General features: G+C 47.9%; 1 protein-coding gene across 1 annotated transcript in view; it reads left to right on the plus strand.

Moving 5' to 3' along the window:
* The first annotated feature begins 2,499 nt into the window (after positions 1-2,499).
* The window catches only part of LOC142583058 (paired box protein Pax-6-like), a 218,037-nt gene continuing 200,827 nt past the window's right edge, over positions 2,500-19,709 (plus strand). Inside the window, exon 1 of the mRNA XM_075693333.1 lies at positions 2,500-2,709. The gene's annotated coding sequence lies outside the window, so the exon portion shown is untranslated. The remainder of the gene's footprint in view (positions 2,710-19,709) is intronic.

Consider the following 19,709-nt stretch of genomic DNA (forward strand, 5'->3'; position numbering starts at 1 on the left):
GCGCTCTTCGGCGTGCATATAGTATACACGCGGAAGCCTTGCTTGCCATATCGAGGGTTGAAAAGAAATGAAAGAAGCCCGTCCGCGCGGCTAAAACAAGTGAAGGACAGGCAGGCAGGCCGCAGCAAGCGCAACGAGAGAAGGGGGCGCGATAATAATAACCGCACGCGGTCGGAGAGAGAAGGAGAGAGGACCCCGGCTGAGCAGCGGCGTCGCGGCGCGGCCCGCGTGATGGATGGGGGCTCATCCATCGCCGCGAATCCATCGCTCGCTCGCGCGCTCGTAGTCTCCGTGTGCGTGAGTGCTCCATGGCTGCAGCGACGCGGCGACGGCGATCGAACCGCGCGCGGTATATCGCGGCGCCCTTGGCTCCATCTGCTGTTGTCCCCGGGGCTCTCGATTGGCGTGCTTGACACGCCGGGGGTGAGGGGGACACGCGGTATATGCCGTCGTGTATAGAGATCAGCGGGCGCGCGCGCACTCCCGACCAATCGTTCGGGCAATCCGAGGCGAGTCTTCTCATCGTCTCGATCGGCGAAGTGCACGCGATGGGACAACGCCACGTATACGCGGCGTCGCTCCCTTCGCTATCAAGAAGACCACGCGCCAGTGCGGCTCGGTTCGATCAGGCGATTGCTCGCTCGACTGTGCATTTATATATACATGTATATATACACGGCGCGCTAGAGCCGCTGTCTCCTCGATGGATGGATCGTGGGCTCACTTGCACGCGCGACGGCGCTATATTGGAGACGGCTCGGGCGCGTGAGCGTAGAAGCCTATTACTCTCCACGGCTTGACGCCGAGGATCTTTTGGGCGTGGACGACGAGCCGAGATTAGCCAATGGGAAGTGGCGAGCGATAAGTGTGCGCGTGCGGCCACGGATTAGGCGGCGCGCGTATGGCACACGCTTGTTTCTGGACGATAACGTGTCAGCTTGTCGACCGCCCAATCAATATTTTTGTTACCTTGGAATTGATCGGCACAGGGATGCCAAAGTCCAAATGCTTTCTGTAGCCCTGGCCATTACTACATCGGATAGGACAGTCCATCCTTTGCGTGTTGTAGGAAAGTTTGATAGGGTCTGTAGCATGAGGTCTCGAGCTAAGCAAGCGAAACTACAGCTGCTATCGAATTTGGATTTACTTCATTTTCTTGATTACAAGAAAGCAGATTGTTAGCACAATCTTAGCAATAAGAAATGAGCCTTTCTGGAGCAATGTGCACCAGAGCAACAGGCAATCGGGCTAACTCGCAATGTAAGACGACGAGAGGAATTATTTAGCGAAACTCAATCGTTGCGGCCATGCATTCCAGCTGCACCTCTGGCGATGCTGACGATCCGGCATATCTGAGATTCATATTTGCATCTGCAAAACGCGAAAGAGCATACCAAAATCACACAATTACATGGTAATAGAAGTCGTCCGACCCACCAAGACAAGTTTCTCACGGGATGCTCTAACATTCCTTCTTAGCTTACCTTACGGTAAAATGCCAAACACCTGCAGTCGGGCCGGTCGGCAAACACGACAGAAACGATAATTAAAAAATAAAAATAAGACATAACTACGTAGCAGTTGCTGGAAGTTAATGCTAGAAGTCAAGTTTGAGTGACAAGCTTATTGGCATGCTTTCTAGTTAACACTGAAGAAAGCTGCTATCCTCCTCTTTATTGACGACATCAATCGCTCTCCAATGGTCGTTCGGGCAGCAGACAGGTCCGTTAGACGGTAGCGCCAGCCAGTCACGGAAAGAAAGAGAAAACAGTGCTCGAAAAGAATGAACAGAGGCCGCAAACAAACATCTTTGACAGCCAGAGGGGCTCCGAGGATCGATACCCTGGGAAAACGCGCCGGGAGTGTATTTCTCGCCACTCTGTCAGCATCACGAAACCTGGGGACCGCGCGGCAGCGCCTTTCCCGTTCTTCACTTCACTGAGGGGGAAAAAAATGCGTGTAATAAAGGCACGCAAGACGGACGTGGGGGTGGAAGGAGCGGGAAAACGTGGACAGAGGAGGAAGGTGAAAAACGCCAACGGGGAAAGGGACGCACCCTTGCGCGCTCCGGAGCGCTCCAACTCGCGCGCGCGCTCATGGCGCGGGTGCGGTGCGCGCAAGTTGCGCTCGGGAAAGGAGGGCGGCGTGAATGCGCGCGCGACGGCGGTGCGGGAGAGGAGGAGGAGGCGCGCGGAGCCGCCGACGCCGGCGAGCGCGTCCGCCGCAAGCGCGCGCGCGCGTTCTCGCCGCGCGTCGGCGCGGTTCCTGGGTCGCGAGCGTCGTCTTCCACAGCCGAAAGCCGCGCGGGAAAAGAGAAAACAAGAAAAGAGCGCGGCGCGAGCGAGCGCGCTCGGTCACGCTCCTCCCCCGGGTCAAGCCCCGCCCACGGCCAGCGCCGATACGCGCGCGCGCATTGGCGCATGGGGGGCCAATGGGCGCGACTGGCGTAAGCGTGATCAGGCGCGCTCCCGCGCAGCGCACCTTTTGGCGCGGCCAGTCGCCAGCGTGCTCGCCTTTTTGACCAGACGCGCGCGCGCTCGCCCGCGCTCACCGCTTTTTCGGCGCCAGCGAGCGAAGGAAGGCAGCAGGCTCGTCGACGCGACGCCGGCTGGCGGTTGCTGCTAGTAGTCCCCGTCGGCGGTTTTGGCATCTGCGTCACGACGCGTCACCCTACGTCGACTCGACGCCGGCGGCTTGAGCGAAGCGCGGGTGAGTCAACGCCTTTCACTCACCCTTTCTCACGGGCTGCCTCCCCCGCTAAAGGCCCTCCCGTTTCCTGCATCTGTCGTGCGCTGACGTGTGATCATTATTTATTTTACTGGCAAAAGCGAGACATTTGCTAAGCCGGCAAGCAGTAATTGGTTTTATTTCAGAAAAAAAAGAAAAGAAGATTACGTGTTACCTCCTGGGCACATATGCTTGGGTGATAACATGTTTGGCAGCCATTTACGTTGGCGCCAGTAAAATTTTTCAAGAGTGCAATGCAAGAGCAAATGACCTAATTCATCGAGGGTAACCGAAACGATGGTGCATGGCACACTGATTGGCGATGGAAATCCGCGGCAAGTTGGCAAAACAGCTGCAAACTTGCCATACACGTTTTAATTTAGCTCCATCTTTTGTTAAACTACTTAGGGTCGCTAGTAGTCGTTGAAGAGCTACATTTCGGGTAGGAACGACAGCTCATGCCAAAATGGTACCTGAACACCACGCAGACCACAGATATCCGTTTCTATGGCACATGAGCATTCTATGACTATTGGGGGGGGGGGGGGAGGCGTCAACCAGAGCTTGCCTTCATGCTCTGATAATTCCAGGTACTCTACGCTTGTATAGATCACGTGAAAACGAAACGTTCAAAAAACATCCCTCTTTTGTTTGTTTTTCTTGTTTTTTTTTATGTCTGCCATATGGTTGGGACTATATTGAACTAAATATACCACATTCACTAGCGTTTCGGCTTTCTGGGAAGATGAATGTGTACCACATAGGTATCGCGAATGCAAATCTACATTATCGCACTTGCGAATTCTTACACTGGTGTTGAAAAGCCGCATCGTTTTTGTTTTCTGTTTCTTTCCTTTGGCTATGGCGTCTAGCGTGCATGAATTGTAAAAAAGTGGACGATACGCTGTTCGAGAAGAGGCTGGAATTCGTTATCTTCCCATGTTTAATACTCTGCATGCATGCAGCAAAAAGAATAAAAGAAAGGATGATGCATACACGTATCACTTTCTTCTTTTTCTTTTCTTTTTTTTTTGCATTTTGGCGCCCGCTGCGTAATAGCGTCAAGGGATTGTCATTACCGTGAATCTTCCTTGTCTTTTAACACACCCACCTCTGAATTCAAGAGAAGCGCCTCTTGTCTTTCAATCTGTGCTCAAAGCGATGAAGCCCATGAATAGCAATCGGGAAAGCAAACAAAATAACGTGAAACGAAGGCGACAGGCAGCTTATATCGACAGATTGCATTGGCTGACCAAGATGCACCGACGCACCGAAGGCCATCCACGAATCAGGCCTCCTCTCCCTTCAAAACTCCCGCCTCGATTGCCTGCCTTATCCGAGTTGAAGACGCGCTGAGACGCACTCCCACGCGCAGTCTAGCAGGCCATCTTAACGGTGCCTCCGAAGAGCGTCTCGACCAATCAGGATCGAGTTCGCCCTGTGGGCGGAGCCTCGCTCTAATTGGACCCCGCCCGTGCCTTTGTTCTGGGCGCAAGGGTGAGGAGGACGATATGCCGGAAATTCTCTCTCGACCTGAGTTGGGAGAGCGCCCGCAAGGCAAGAACGGGTTTCTTCTGGGAGCGTCTGGAAAACGTCCACGCGTCTTTGCGTCCAGTGCCGGCAGGTCGTTAACGCTGCATACTGGTGTGAAATGGCCATACGAGTGCCGATGCTTTGAAGTCGACCTGCACATCTCGCACCGCTTGTACGCTTGCAAATACAAACATATATATATATATATATATATACAAAGAGCAAAATAAAACCCATTTACCCAAAGAGCATAGAAAAAATCCGCACACTGCTTCTTTTTCCGGACACCATTAACTCAGATTGAATGCCCTAACACTGTTTGCAACTGTGAGCTTAATTAATTAAATTTCGATGGCTCAAGTCCTATACTTACGAAACCAAAAGACAGCTGGAATTTTTGGGGGTATCATGCTTCGGGAACTTCGCTAAAACCAATATGCGTATCTCTTTTACTTGAATGTTTTGACTCATCTGAAAATTGTCTTTCTATTTCGGCTAGCACGAATTTTGCGTGCTGCGTAGTACACTGTATTTTGTTTCCACAGCCATTATCATGCAGTGGACATGTTTATTAATGGTACATACACGGTAACGTGTGTGCTTGTCTCTGCAAGCGTTAAAAACGCTATATTACTTCAGCACCAGCGGTGCGAAGGGCGCAGAGCAACCTTGAAGCGTCGGCTCTCGCATGCCCATGTCACACCGACTATGCTGCGCTATCTGCTCCTGAAGAGCGTACTTAAATTACTGTTGATCACGTGTCACTGGCCCCTTATTGGTTTGAAACTTACGCTGTTCAGATGGACGGGGGAACGAAGCAGTCGGCTTCTTGCATCAAACATTCTTAGATCATCAGCACGTATGAATATACGTGCTGATATACCCAATAATTCTCAATTAATATACGTTGACACTAAAACCATCATCGCCCGCATTCAACAAACACTGAAACGTACGTCGTAACATACCGAGATATAGTGCATCTGCATAAAGAAATCCGTCTCCATTCCACACTGGGAAAGTGGGAGCGCAGCGAAGCTGCGGTGTGGACGTTAGACAAGTACCACTATGCACCCCAATTGACGTTTGACGACAATGCACAAGCACCACCACCACAAGCAACGTACGTCGCGCGCGCGCACACGTGTGCGGAAGGTGGTGGTGGTAACAAGTTCTTTGAGATTCTGCTCAGTTATGATCTGGCAGGCCCGAGTCCTAGGATGGCCCCTCACGAGGAGCGGCCCCGGCCCAGGCAACGAGGGCTTTTTGTAGTTTTTGATCCGGCGTTATGAGCAGCTCCTCCCACGTCTGCTGTGAGGGAGCTGGCAGGAGCGACCTGGGAGGGCGTGCGGAAGCACAGTACACAGCCTCATTCTCCTGAGCCGTCCGCCAAGCACAAGGGCCTTATTGAAGTAAATTAATGTTTAAAAGTGAATTGCGTCAGAAAATGCGTAAAGTTCGACTTGCACACACGCTTAAGACATGATAGTCTCGGATTGTTATTCGAATATACGAGAAAATATAAATCTGTTACGCGGAAAACGAAAGGCCCTTTACAGCTGCCGTTTGATGTCTGTCTGAATGGCCGCGGCAGTTAGGTGGCGGTATCGATAGCACAGCATACATTCTCATTCTTGTAGGCCCTCCGTCCAGCGCAAGTGCGTTATTGAAGTAAGTGAATTCGTCAAAATAAAATGCGTCATAAAATTCGCAAAGTGCAAGTTGCACACAACCTGCAGACATTAGAGCATCGGATTGCAATTCGAGTGTCCGAGAAAACATAATTATGTTACGCGGAAACTCAAACACAAACCACATTTCCAGCTGCCGTGTTTTTTGGTGAGCACGCCATATACCTTTGGCGAGGTCGGACGCTGCCAGGGAATTTCGCCTACATGCACGCAAAAAGTCGCAAGATCTCTGGAGTTCAAGTGCCTTCACTTGCCGATTATATAAACGGGACCCCACGCTACGGCTACAACTGCCATGTAGTCTTTCCCGCGGCGAAGCAACCTTTCTGTACCGCTTGTGGCTGGGAGTAGCGTTCACTAACTCATACTCCTATCGTTTGGGAATCGCCGAGAGCCCGATGTGCGATTTCTGTGGGGGCGAGGAGACCATGGGAGCACCTATTGTGTACCTGCCCCCGCTACGATGTACAACGCCTCTCTCTGCGGGGAACTTTACACCGACTGGACTTAAGACCGTTCACCGAGTCAAAGATATTCGGACCGTGGCCACACCCGTCACTGGCAGGAAAAGCGAATCGTGCATTAGTGCAATACTTGAAGTGCACCGGCTTAAGAGACCGTTTATATAGTGTCCCTGTGCTTAGTGTCCCGCCCACACGCACTCAGTGCTCACTCTCTCCCTTTTTCCTCTTTCTATTCCCCTTTCCCCCACCCCCAGTGTAGGGTAGCAAACCGTATGCTCTTCTGGTTGACCTCCCTTCCTTTCCTGTCCTTGCTCTCTCTCTCTCTCTCTCTCTCTCTCTCTCTCTCTCTCTCTCTCTCTCTCTCTCTCTCTCTCTCTCACGCCACGAAAAATCCCAACCAAATAGAAGCTAACAGCTTTACTGTAAGACGAATCAAAACCATAAAGGTACATTTTGGTTCTCTGTCACATGCATCCGTGGCGAGCCAAAGTAGCTGTCCCATGAAAACACCGCACGAAAGATAGAAAAACTAATGTCAAGGTGCAGATGAGGAGGAGCAGGAGAGAGAGAGAGGGAGTTCAACGCTTTCTGAGCTGGAGATAGTCTGGATCAGTGTGCGAGGATTCTCAGGCTTCAGGCAAAGGACGATTGTCCAAGCCATCTCATGTGGTTGAGAGATCTGTTCCATATAAGCGCACTGTAGTGAGGGCATTTCCAAAAAAGATGAATCTCCTTGCGGCCGCAGTTGCCGCATGCAAGGCTGTCGTCCATTCCAATGCGAACTGAACAGAAGTTTGTGAAGGTCACGCCGAGTGACAGAAAGCACAGATGTGTATATGTAGAATAACCAGGGGCGTAATTCACGAAGAGAGAGAGAGAGAGAGAGAGAGACCAAGAGAATAACATATAGAAACAATGACTCTAAAGGCTTTTTGGGGAAGCGGACAAGGGGAAGGACGATAAGCTTGGTTCACTATATGGAAGCTTCACGCACGAAGCTCCACAGTAAGTTAGGCGTTCCTTTGACGTTATGCCCGTTGTCGGACGCAGCCACCACACTGCGCCACCTGCTTAGGCCGGTACATTTACCGGAATGCACTGAGTCATTCGCATTCCTACATGAGGTCATGAATATTTAGAGCCACCTTCTCTGCGCGCGCGTACATAGCGTTTCACTCGCAGTGGTGATATCGAGTGGTAGAGGTCACTGCAGTACTGTCGCCACAACAATATATATACAAAGTTTTCGTTCGTATAGAGCTGTTCACCATTGGGCAGCATGCCTTCGCCATTATAGTTTGTGCAACAACACAGTTGACCGACATCTGCTATGAACCAGAAGTTGCGTAAAAGCAGGAATTAAGAAGCACTTCTTTCATCAGAATGTTTTCTGGATGCGAGACCAGGAGAGTAAAAGAGAAAGGCATAGAGCTCACTTTTCGGCCTCATGCTCTTAGTTTCATAGGGGTAACTTCAGCGCGTCATGACACAAGTTCGTAAGCGTCAGAAATAGCACGCATTTTACATGCAATACACAAAACGCGATTCAAAATTAGTGCACCATTTATACGCATTGCCGTGGCTTCGTCTTAGTTTCCTATATAAGAGAGCTTACAGAGGTAACATTGGCTTAAATAAAGGCAAGTCAGGCTCGAACAAACGCTACGCTTGTGTTGTTAAAGCATACTGCTTATATATGCTTAAGTATGACATTTTCGATACAAGCGCAGCTGCTTCGGCTATATGACCTTGCATGCGCTAGGTGCTGTGCGTGTAAATCAACGCTAAGACTGATACAATAGTTTTCTGGGGCAAAAAATAGGAGGCATGAAACGAGTCGAAGCTGAATAAAATAGGGTTTGAATCGTTCTCGGGTAACTTACAATTAAATTTGTACCCCTCCACTCTTAACATTGTACGGCGCAGGCTACTATATTATGAGATTAATTATCAATTTTATACGGACTTGACCTGCCCCATGTTTTAATGTTTTCTTATAAAGTTCATCTCTTGCATACATACTACATATTTAATTGCCAACGGGTTTGGAAAACACATCATTTAGTTTCGTGTGACGGAGTTAAATGCGACTTAAAGCAAGAAAGGAAGAATTCCTACACATGTTGTAGAATGTGTCATCGTGGTTGACAGCAACGCACGCATTTCCGCTTCACTTCGGGCACAAAAAACATGAAATGAACAAAAAATGGTATAGCCCGCTGCGTAGGCTTAAGCGACCTGTAATTTACAGTTCAATAGACGACGAAAATCTGGGAAGATCTAGCCACCAAATAGCCAGATATCCCAGTGTCATGCGTTAATATATAAACCCGCGTGAAGAACTAAACACACACAAAAAAATGCAAGAAAGTAAATGTTACTCGGTGATGTTCACTTCTGATCGTATCAAGACATATTCTATGAACGGCCAAATTTACCGAGCACCTTAGCCGTGGGTTGCAACACAACGTGTTTCAGTGAAGACAGGGATTTCTCAGAGACAGCGTTCTAAATAAGTTATCTTTACATCAACACATTCCACATAACATTGGGCGCCATACATCGTGCAGTAGTCGCCCAATAAAATGTTTAATTACCTGTAGTAGAAATAATATTAATGAAGCACACTAGAGCGAGGAATATAAGTGAAATTAACGCTGCTTAGTGTTCAAGGAATCTGCATTCTGTGTATATATAGAGCGTGGTTGTAGGAATCTCCCGTATCTCCCATATCTTACACTGAATACACTGATGTCAATCTTTTGAAAAAACATTAAATTTCAACTGAGTTAACTTTTATTGTATAATTATTGAGAATTACGGCAGCGCAAAAAAGAAAAAATGGAACCCGACGCAGGTTGCCTTGCTGGGTGTTCCTTGATTGACATTTGATACCGTTGTAGCAAGAAAAATTGTCGTGTAAGTCCCCTTAATTAACAGCTTCTCTGTGAACTTATCCACAAAACATTAATTATACTGCGTATGTGGTGTGGCCAACTTGTTACTTTAGCTATTCGTCGCCATCTCTGTTTCCTTACCTTGTATTTCGACACGCACGCTCCCGCAACGCTCCGCGAGCACAATTAATTCCTTCTATATGTGGCGCATGCACTGTAACATAATTGACGCCCTTAAATGTGCAAAAAGCGCGTAAATTTATATGTGACTCACACCCTTAGGGTGTGATTTAATAACTGCATGACACCCCAAGGGTGTGACTTATAGACACATTTACAACCTTTAACACAATTAAGGCTGTGAATTCTTTTATAGTGTGTACTCTGTTCCTAACTGAGTTCACGGCTTTGTCGGTCAAAGAGGTTCAAGGCGCCATTCCGGTCTGGATCAGTAATTCAGCACATTTTTCCTTTAATCGTTTGATGTCTCTCAGATGGTCTAGGATGGTGTCTTGACTTCAGAGGGGTTAAAATAATAACGACGAACGATGCGACTGCATCGGATTGGAAAGACTGCGAGAACGTGGTTAAATGTTTGATGGCGCTTATGTGAACTTTATCTTTAAGTGATTCAAGTTTTAATATTTAAGTTAATGAAGAAATTCTGCAGACTTTACCATCGCACTTAGCCGGTAAAAGGTTAGCAGCTGCGCTGTTGAGAAACCTAATGGCATGAATGAATATATATATATATATATATATATATATATATACACGTATACACGTGGAGCAGTGCATGGACAAAGCACCGGTATAAATCTATGCCTCACACTTAGTAATTCTTGTTTTATAAGCTTTATACGTCTGTCTGACAACCACCTGACCGTTGTACAAGCCCGCTTCTCATCTTTTGTACGTTAATCATCCGATTCTTAGCCAATACGTCACCGTGGCTATAAGCACCATGGGCTGTAAGGACAATAACAACATCGTTCTGAAGCGCTGCTTTATCGTGATGTTCGAAATAAAGCTGTTGAGTTCACAGTATATATCCCCTGCAGTTGAGTCAGGCGTGCTTCTCCAACCCTATATTAATGCCTATTTCAAGACTGACTTCACCTAAAAGTCAATACGTGCCATACGCCTTATATACATGTCGCTGATGCTGATTTTTTTGCCGAAAGATACGCATCTACGCCGAGTGTGTAACGCATGCAGCTACGACACACTGCATTTCTGCGCCTATATATCCATATCAACAAAGCGAAATCTCCCTTGCACATTTAACTGAAGCAGACAGAAAAATATGCACGCACGTGAAGCGCAGTTTTGTTTAAGGTAAAGGTAAAACAGAACTAATGGCACTACATTGCATGTATGCATTTTGAGGCAACGTCAAGCCGCGCGACGAATAACGTTAACTATATAGCCAGCAGAACGAAACCGAAATGGGAGGTTGCATGGACGAAGTTTGCTCGCCCCTTATTCTGCCTCCTCGATTTACTCGACGACCAGCAATAAATAGCTACATGCGCGTAAGTGCCACCGACGCGCCAAAGGAAACCAAACAGAAATATAGTAAAAATCAATAGCAGGCTTTTTCTTTTTCCCTTCCTTCAGTTCATTACGCGATGGGACATGGACGCAGAACAAAATCAAATAATAAATGATGCACATGTATGCGCTAGAAAAACGATTAATTTGAAGCAAGTGTGCCATTCGTTCACGTTGCGATACGGGATGTAAGGCTAGCATTTTTCTCCGAGTCTGACATATGCGCAGGCTTACACTGTGTGTGGCTAAATGAAGTTTGCCGTTGAATCGATCTTATGACCCGCTGATAGTTCTGGGACTCTTGGCTTGAAGCTGCATCTCAAAAGCATTCGCAACATTTACGCAATCGTGTATGTGCATGTAGAAGTACGGACCTGTCTTCGATTCCCATACGTGACCATATCCCTGCTCGACGAAGTATGTCTGCATTTCGGGCATGCATTTGTTCGCACTGAACAGGGAACAAGAGGAGAGGGAAAGATAAAACATCAAGTGAAGCAATAATGAATATGCGACACGGTTGCAAGAGTCTTGTTCTTCATAATTATACAAAACTGCCGCTTTCAATTTATTTATTTATTTATTTATTTATTTATTTATTTATTTATTTATTTATTTATTTATTTATTTATTTCGTTATGTGAACTCGGAAACGTGAGCAGCAACGGGGTTTGCGTGTACTTGCACCCATATTTGTCGCGTCCACTGCGTCTTCTTTGTGCACACGAGGACAATGCATTCTTGGACGGGCGACACATGTCCGGGCTGTCCGTGAGCGATGTCCTATATATGCGTACGCGAATGACGTGCGACAACTGCTTCGTATATTGAAATTGATGATTGTCTCTCTGCAAAGCGTACATAGCGTGCAGCGGCGACGGCGCCTGGACGTCGCACCGCCGTTGATCGTATACAGGTCTTGTCGCTCTTCGTTTCGCTATAAAAACACCTCCCCCCCATTCTTTTTTTTTTCTTTTTCTGGCTTCGCCCTACAGTTGCACGCGCGTATACTCAGTGCAATGATGCTTTATGCATTCACGCTTTTTTTCCATACAACCGTATACCGGTGTCCAAAACCACGGTGTGCGCCCGTGGCCCGAGACAATGCATACTATGAGGTTTCAATTGGCCGCGCGAGCGTTATTGATGACCTTTACGAGAGCCTGAATTTGACTACGAACTCGTCGAAAAGACAGCTGTGGGGACAATCGCTCGAGAAAGATGAACTCACTTTTCTTGATCTATACGACAGGAGTGTGTGTATGTGTGTGTGTGTGTGCATGTGTGTGTGTGTGTGCATGTGCTTGGGAGGGGGAGGGGTAAAAAAAAATAAGTGACGCCGCAGAGGCTGAGACGATACTCTGCATGACTGCCGTGATCCGATGGGGGGCCATGCTGTGTTATTCAGCTTTTTCTTTTCCATTTCTTTTTTTTTTCTGGCAATTTCCACACCTTTCGATCGAAGCGGCAAGCGAAGCGTGTGCAAGGGCGGCCAGCTTTGCAGATATGCGCCTTCGCGTTTGCATACATGCACGTGACAGTCCGAACCAAGTGTCGCGCTCGCAGGTCACTTGACTCGCTCAGGTATTTACGTGCAAACAATCGAGCACGCGAAAAGCGAAAATTTACAGTTAACGCGCGCTGCCGCAAATTTCCGCGATACAGGCTGACAAAGGGCGCGTTGTAAAGCCGCTATATGGTGGATTTGCGCGCGGTGTTGTTCTCGTACGATTGGCTGAGCCAGTTGCGCGAAGACGCTTTGCGCAATTGCGCGCCGCATACAGCTTCGAAACAGTGCAGAGCGAAGAATTTGTTGCGCATGCAGGCAAAGCCGACGACGATCTATGCGAAGTAATACGAAGCTTATGCACAACCGACGGGAAGCTCTCTGCTCAGCTATATATAGCTCTCCCAAAATGAATGACACAAATACTGGTCTTCTCCCAACCTCCCGCAGTGTCATCTTCATAGGCTGGATCCATCCTTAAAGCTACAAGTGCCATCAAGAATTTGCCACTCTGAGGCGACAGTATTGTGCCGCCACTGACTCGGGGTGGCATTTACCGAATGCCTACTCGTTCCGCATTGGAATGGGGGACACGCCCATGTGCGACTCTTGCGGAACCACAGAAACGATCGAACACATCCTATGTATCTGCTCCCCAATACGACGTCGAGCGCGAAGTTCTCCGGACAGCACTGAACCAGTTGGACTCTAGACCATTTTCCGCAATGAAGATACTTGGACCTTGGCCGTACTCGTTGATAGCACAGAAAGCCATGAAAGCGTTGTTGCACTACCTCAAGCTGACAGGTCTTGGCGACCATGCGTAGACTCTGTGCGAACCTTCAACTGGACGCGTAACTATTCTCTCTCTCTCTCTCTATTCATCCCCATACACCCCCTTCCCCCAGTGCAGGGTAGCAAACCGGACGTGCGTCTGGTTAACCTCTCTGCCCTTCCTGTCTTCTCTCTCTCACTCTCTCTCTCTCTCTCTTAATGACAGACAGAAATTAACCTTTAGTGTCATGTACAACTCAAGTCCCTCGAACAATGTCATAAGAAATACAGCGGCGCAGCATTCATCCTTGCACAAAGTGAAGAATGAATCATGTTGCGACGCCTGTCAACATCAAGTCCGTGTACATCCGTTTCGGCAGTCTGTCGAAATCTCTCTGCAAAGGCATGTATGATAGCGGATGTTCACTCACCATGGGCAAATGCATTGACGGCTTTTAGAAATAGATATGCTAGGGTGCCTGTCACTCACGTCAACAAGTATATATAGGCCTTACCATTCGCAAACGACGTATTGCCGACTGCTCTGTCAAACCGAAGCAACAACACTTGTTCTGTGTAAGTACATGACGAGAACACGTGTACTTAAACACTTCTTGTTGGCTTGCAATGGTATACGACAGGGACAGTGACAACACGTGATTTGCGGGTGATGTTGGTTCCCTTATTGCACATGTAAGAGTGTATATATTCTAAATGGCATACACGCGACCAACATGAATGCCACGAATTGTATAGTTACCCGAGCTACTGCGCAATATAGGTGCTGAAGCATAATCGCATCACTTCGGTGTGACGGGGGCGCAGCGCGAAAACGCCTGTTTACAGGAGATTGGGCGCACGTTAACGAAGCCCAGTTGGGTAAAAATTAATTACGAGCCCCTCCCCCCCCCCCTCTATAAATTTAATTTATTCTAACTTCGACGTTTGTGCTTGCTTATACGAGCTTATGTTTGGCACAAAATTTCTTGGCAAGCGCTTCCGCAGTCAGCATCACAAAAAACCCTAGTACAGAAACACGCTGCAGAAAGCCCAAGAAAAAAAAAAAGAAATGCGGAGCAGCCGGAGTGATGCCGAGCGGTGTGTACTATACAGTACATACCACTGTATATACGTTCCGTTGGCCAGTGCCGGCGAACGAGAGAGGTGGTGCACTTTTTGAGCATCGCGATGCACGTGTCAACATTAGTACACCCCGGCTGCATGTTTGTAAACAAACAGGCACGCTGCGACGCGTGACGGAAGAAAGATGTGCAGGTAGAACTTGCAAGAACAAGAAAACAAAACTGAAAGCACATGCGTACCCAGCGCGTGCTGTTCGGTTCGTCGTTTCTGCTTTGCTACATACCTTTTCGTAGAATTGTTAAAAGCGTGCGCAGGAGTATTAGCCTTGCTGTTGGACATTGGTCATTCTATATAAAGAGTTTGATCAGCAGTGTTTAATCGCTTATTTTGGCGCATCAAGTATAAGCAAGATTAGTACCTTCTGTGTACAGCGCTGACAAGAGCGCCGCCATACCTTGCTACATGCTTTGCTCAAACTCTGCGAGCTGGAATCATTACGTTAGGATAGCGCATGTCGCAAATCAGTGCGACTGCAAGGGGAATCGCTAAGAGCTATTCACAGTTGGCGGTCAAAATCTTTGAAGCGCGTCGAGAAATTCTCTCGCAAAAGCTCGTGCATGCAGGCTCAGTGGCATGTCCCGTGCCTCGAGTACTCGCGAGAGCATGCATTCTCCGAGACGCTTCCGGCGCTCCAGTGTCTAGAAAAATATATCAATATTTCAATAACGATGAAGATGCACTGACAACTTGCCCAATGCACTGTGCATTGCGGGCACGTTCGGGAAAGATTCGCGTCCGGTGCACTGTATATACGGTAGTTTCACGAGAATCGCAATGCACAACTGGCGCACTGTATAGTTTCACAAGAATCACGAAACAGTAGTCCACAAGCTTGAGTTGCATAGACACTGACATGGATGCAACAACTTGCACAAACGATGTGCCACAGATGTGCAAGTGCTCCTACTCACTCACTGGAAAGAGCCATAAATCAGGTCAAAACGATAAACTGTTAATTTGGAATGCTCTTTGAATTTTGTTGGTGGGACAGCGTTTTGGAAACACTGGCCCAGACCAAAGGGCATTAAAAGAGTAGCTGTGTTTCTGGAGTCAAGCACTCTGCGTGGTAAATTGCGAGAGTTTATGAGTCCTCCTTCGCGCTTATTAGCTCATTTGTATTTCTCTTGTTTATTCTTCTATCGTTTTGCAAACCATTTTACTTCTCCCCATAGCACGTGGTATACAGACAGACGGCTACATTTAACTTATTACTTATATCTTGCCTGGAAAGTCGTTTCTTTTTTTTAGCAGTGAGAAAAGCAGACCGAACATACAGCGTTTCAGAAGTTTGTATGTCAAAACCACGTTCAATATGGCGTCACTGGGAAGCCACACATTTCCAATATATTTGTCCGTGTTGGATTTTTCTGTAAATAAAACGCTTGCTTTTGCTGTAAAAATAGAAGTGTGCATTAAAGTTGTCAGGTTGAAAATTTTCGAGTGGAGTGCCTCCATTACCCCTCATTTTTTCTTTTTCTTTTTTGTAATATGTACCAAACGTCAAGCCAATATGGGAATATTTCAGGCATGCTGCATCACTATATAGGCACCTTGTTTATGCGGCGTTTTCTCGCATATCAATACTCCGTTCTCGGTATAATTGTCACTTATCTATCTTTCCAGAATACTAGCTTAGCAAAATTACGTAATATTTTTCTTGAGCGTACTTGCAATCGTTGCATACGGTTGTCCCTTATGGAACAAGACACAAATGATGTAATGTCTAACTTAAGCCGTACGTTGAAGTGACATGATACGAACACGCCACGTGAATTTTCCGCTAAACATCGTGGTTGAATCGATGCCACTATCGCCGAAAATAATTATAGACTTCCTCGTCGTCGGCGAGAGGCCCTAAGGACTGTGAACCAATTCCTGCCCGAGAGTGGTCCCTACTTGAGACATTGAATAGACTTCGCTGTGCCACCGGACAAACTTTAGAGAACAAAAATATAATTATAGACTTCGCTAACCATATGATTTCCGACCACCGCTTTCGTAATCATCATCAACGCTTATCTCTCTTTCTCTGGTGTTACGTGTTGCTCTTATGCTATAGATATACGGATTTTCGTAAAAGCGAATCATTTCCACGGACTTGTTCATATGCATAAGCAAAATCTTTGTATGCGTATAAGTTTTATAAATAAAAATGTGCGGGCTAATTTTTAACCTACTCTGAGTGGTTAAGTGTACTTGTAGCATATAAACCGTTTTATTTAACTAACCACTAAAAAGGGGCAGAAACCCTGTCAAGCTTTTGTTGTGCGGCTTATTGTTTCTTGCCCTTGCATTTCCACAATAATATAAAAAAAAAGCTGGACATAGTGCGGGGCCGTATACGCGGAGAGAGTAGGCGGCAAAAAGAAAAAAAAAAGATTCTATTCAGGCCGACCATCTCAGCTATTCCGTAATAATAAATGTTTGGCTGTGCATGCTCACAGCGCAGCAGACAGCAAGTATACGCAAAAAAGAAAAAATAACAATTTCAGTTACTTGGTGCGCAAGCAAGAATGATGCCCAGGACAATATAAAAACGAGAAAGAAAGAGTTCAAGGAACACGAGCATGCCAGTAACCGCGCTTAGCATGTTTTGAGGCAACAACAACTGTGTTAGCTCACGATGCCGAGTTTTCGTATGGTTGACGTCTGTGTGTCCCCTGTCCACAATCTAACAAACGCAGTTGCGAAAGAAACATGCATGCGCATCGAAGCGCCCAAACGGCGGGCGCAGTCGGAAAGCGTCCGAGCGATTCCCCCCTGACTGGACTGCATTACAGACTGCCTAACGCTGTGCAAAATAGCAACCATGCAGCGAACCATGCATAAGGGGCAGGTTTCACGGTATATCTTTTAAGCGACATCACACCCGGCTAAATGCTAGGGTCGTTTATGCGCGGAACGTTTGGGAGGACTGCAATCACGACAAGCAAGCAGGCGTATCACATAATAGTATTTCTCCTTCTTTATTTTTTTTTATTTCCGCGGGCATCTGTAGCAAGCGGGTTGGGGGGGTGGGGGAAACTAATATTTGATAGATAGAAAGTTAGAAAGTGTTTAATCGGGCGTTCTGCAAACCGCTCTACAACTTTCTAATTGGAATTTTTTGCCTAACTTCGTCGCTTCAGAAGTTGGTCAACTAGTCTTGACTAATTACGCAATTAAGCAGAATACAAAAACATAGTGTGACTTACTTCATGCAATAGTCACCAACATGCATTTGGTCGCGTCGTCTTAGAGTGCATCGGCATATCTTTAACCTCTGGCTAAAGTCAGCTGGGACACCCGGTATATAGGACGACCAATCAAGCTAAACAGAAAGGGTGTTTTCTTTTTACTGTAGTTTCAATCAGATGTTTCTGTCTCGACATCGTTGACACCATCACTTGACACTGAATGACCACCTTTCCCGCTCACAAATGAATTCATACCGTGCCACAATGTGCCGATTTCTCGCAGTATCTATAAATAAAGTGAATTGCGGTAGGATACTTCCAATACTTGTATCAATATGGTAGTACAATAGGCATCACGATGTCGACATGTTTCAGCGCATGCCATACGGTACAAAGCCTCCTCGGCATGTTTAACATGATCTCATGCCTCGGTTTCATTTTATTTCGACGCGATCTTATCGAAATTGTCGGATTAAACGTCTTGAAATCCTATAGTGGGCTCTGAGGGACACCATATAGTAGAAGGTACAGGTTAACATTGACCACACGGAATTCGTTAACGTACGCGCAGATAACCGGTTCACGAGCGTTCTTGCATTCCGCCCCCGTCGGCTTGCGATTGCGGCGATCGGGAATCGACCCCGCGACCTCGTGCTTAACACGCGGCGCAGCGCCAGGACCACCGCGGTGGGTACGGTGTCTGGGACGGCCGCGTTAACCTTAGTGGCATGCGCTCACATATACTGAAATGAGAGCCGCATGTGTGTTCTTGCAGTCAGCTCTCTCACGGCTTAATTATCGAACAATATAAGCTGAGGCGTCATGGCTCGAATGTCAAAGGTCGAAGCAAAGCCACATGGAAAGTCAGTAGACTCCACGCGTTTGGGCTTCTCTCTGTAGACATACACAAGCGTCTCAAAGCCAAGCCGCGCAGTTTCGTATTTCGCCGGACCCGTGGTGTACTGCCCCCCCTACGGATGTGCGACGCGTCGCAGTGGCGCGTCGTTCGTGTCGCGCGCCATCGATGAGCTGTCTCCCTGTGCACTGCGCTGCAGAGCCGGCGGACCGGTTTCAATCTCGCCCAGCGCGCACATCGGCCCCCTCCTCCCCCTCCCTCTCTCCCCATCCGCGTATAAAGGTTCGCACACAAACTCGCGCACAAACGCACGCGCACAGAGGGCGGCAGGCAGGCAGGCAGCCACCTCGAATCGGGTGGTTGAACCGGCGCGGCTCTTAATTCGCTGATAAAGAAAGGCCCCCACTCGGCCCTAAGCACGCGCAGCCGCGGTTCCGCCGTCGCTGCGCTCCTTCAGTGGCCGTAATAAATGCGCCTCGGCGTCGCGGCAGCCAGTCTCGTATCGGCCGGCATTCATCACCGCTGCTCCTGTGTACGAACTTGTTAAACTATATCGCGGCCCCGGGCGCGCTCCGGCGTTGACGGCCACCACAGGCAGGCATATACACCCCTGGGTACGTGCGTGCGTGCGTGCGAGCGCTGAAATACCTGAGCGTATGCGTGCGTGCGTGCGTGCATTCGGCTGCAGGCACGAGCGCGCGTTTGTTCGTAAGCGTCTTCCTCCGCGATGCAGAATGAAGCTCGCAGCGAAGAGAGTGTGGAGGGTGAGAAGGAAAGGCTCGGGGTGAGGTACACGGGGAGGGTGCACACACGGGTCGGGCCACGCAGGCAGTCCGTCTGAGGAGTGAGCGCGCGCAATCTAAAAAGGATCTCTTCCAAGCTTTATGGCCGAACATGTTTGTTCCAGAATGCGCCGGGGACCCACCGAAAAGCGGCGGCGATGCGGCGATTAATATACTTCGAGATGCCTTCCGTGGGAACGTTTTCTCCGCCTGAGCGTCGCTGCTGCGATAATTGGCGAAAAATAGAGAGAGAAAGAAAAAAACGGAATGGCGGCATTGTGAAGCACGCAGCTATATAGGGCCGGCATATAAGGAGTCGGGTCCTGAGGACACGCCGGTTCATATCGCGCGAATGCGAGTGGCGGTATAAACGCTGCAGGCGCATATCTCTATATAGTGAGTGACGACGAGGAGCGCAACTTGTGTACACATATAGACACCTATAATGGACCAACGATATCGAAACGGAGTGCGGTATGCTGGAACGACATTATATATATATATATATATATATATATATATATATATATATATATATATATATATATATATATATATATATTACTAAGAACGAGAACTGGCGTGACGTCGGTTCTGCGAAGGCG

This window comes from Dermacentor variabilis, chromosome 5, assembly GCF_050947875.1.
Source record: "Dermacentor variabilis isolate Ectoservices chromosome 5, ASM5094787v1, whole genome shotgun sequence".
Lineage (NCBI taxonomy): Eukaryota > Metazoa > Arthropoda > Arachnida > Ixodida > Ixodidae > Dermacentor > Dermacentor variabilis.